Genomic DNA, 1,794 nt, shown 5'->3' with positions numbered 1-1,794 from the left:
GTTTTTGTAAGTTATAGTCTATTTGAACATGAATGCAGCCATTTTTGTTTTTGGTGATTTGCATAATGTAGTCTTAGATGAGACTGTATGTAAGGCAAGGCACGTGAAGCTTCGTTTACAAAAAGATTTTGTCCCAAATAGTATATTCAATAAAGACCGCTTGAGAGCCAGTTACTGTAGTTCATCCCTCTAATTCTAGGACTCTAAAAGCTGAGGTCTGTTCTGTGAATTCCAGACCAACCTGTGATACAGATTGAAATACTATATCAATTTTCTACCCTCCAAAAATATACATTAACTTATGCTTTTTCTGTGCTCACTTCGAAAGCACATATACTAAAATTGGAATGACACAAGATTAGCATGGCTCCTGTTCAAGAATGACACAGATATTCATGAAGTGTTCCAATTAAAAAAAAAGGTATGTATTTTCCTTTGCATTAAATATTCTAATAATTTTGTTTCCAAAGCTATTTCTTCCATGGTTTCATTATCTTTCTTGAAATTGCCATAAACTGATTTGTGCTCTATATCTGAAGTGGGGTTTCTGATGCATAGTTTTCACAAGCATATTAAATTTCATAGTAGAATTTTCAAATTCTAGACTGAATATTTAACTTATTTCCAGGTTTATGTGTTCTATGCTTCGGTTAGAAACCTCTGCAAAGTTTCTGGTCACTCAGAAAGACCTAGATCGAAATAGAAGGACTCTAGTTGTACAGCGCATAGGGAAAGTGAGATCAGCAATGATTAACTTTATTGTGCCATCTTATGCCACTTATTGAGCTGTCTAGTCCATACCTAGGCTTTCAGGTACATGAAGACAGGCATGCATAACACCATTCACAATATGAACAGCTCTTTGTCACTGAAGTGTCTATGTTACATTATTTTCTGGAAATCTTAGAGAAAACATGTAAGATAAATTATGTTTTAATTATTGAGGAGTGAATAAGAGTTCTTGGAACTAAGAAGTCATCCTTGTTTAACCAAGACAAGGATTTTAAAGGTTTAGTTTTAGCAAATTTGAAATTTCTTCCTATATACTTTGAAAATATATGTTTTCAACAAGGTGCATCTCTCTAGTGCTTCCTCTGAAGTATCTCATTTCTTCTCCCATTGATATTATTTCTCAAATATCAGGAAAATACAGTTTTCAGAATATGGGAATAGATGTCTTTTCAGAAGATATACTTATGTGATCTCCAGCCAGCCTTAGACCCAGACAAGCTACATTTCCTCCACCTCAAATCCCTGGACTAGGTTCCTGACTCAGACTAGCTAAACACCCTCCCACAGATTGCTAAGTCCCTACTGAGGCAATTCCATCCACCTCATCTTCCCTGGCTCCTGATCAGTTATACAGACCTCTCCACCCAGGAATCTGGTAAGAGTGATCCTGCCCACTGCATCTCTATTCCATTCTTCTCACTCACTCTGACCTGTCCCTTCCAGTCTCAGACCCAGTCAAACTCCAATTCCTCTGTAAAAGATCCCCACACTAGATCCCTAACCTACATTAGTTAAACAACTTCCCATAGATTGCTAAGTACTTACTCAGGCAGTCCCTCCAACTCCACCATCTTCCCTGACTTTTGATCAGCTACATAGATCTAGACTCACCTTGTCTTTTTCTGAAATAGCCATTCCTCCAAAGATGGATGTCTCCTTTCTAATGAATTCATGTGTTTAGAAACTGAAAATGTTCTGTGTTTAGTTGCTTGCCAAAATTTTAATTAGGTTCTTCATGTTTACTGCTGTGCTTGTTTATTTGTTTTTTGCTTCTGAGTAGGC

General features: G+C 36.8%; 1 non-coding gene across 1 annotated transcript; it reads left to right on the top strand.

Moving 5' to 3' along the window:
• Positions 1 to 312: 312 nt before the first annotated feature.
• On the top strand, positions 313 to 415 carry LOC115067223. Its single transcript, XR_003846651.1, has one exon. It is a non-coding gene; the product is annotated as a U6 spliceosomal RNA (small nuclear RNA).
• Positions 416 to 1,794: the final 1,379 nt, after the last annotated feature.

This window comes from Nannospalax galili, unplaced genomic scaffold, assembly GCF_000622305.1.
Source record: "Nannospalax galili isolate Female #2095 unplaced genomic scaffold, S.galili_v1.0 scaffold1345, whole genome shotgun sequence".
Taxonomy (NCBI): Eukaryota; Metazoa; Chordata; class Mammalia; order Rodentia; family Spalacidae; genus Nannospalax; species Nannospalax galili.
This window is presented reverse-complemented; position numbering and strand designations above follow the sequence as displayed.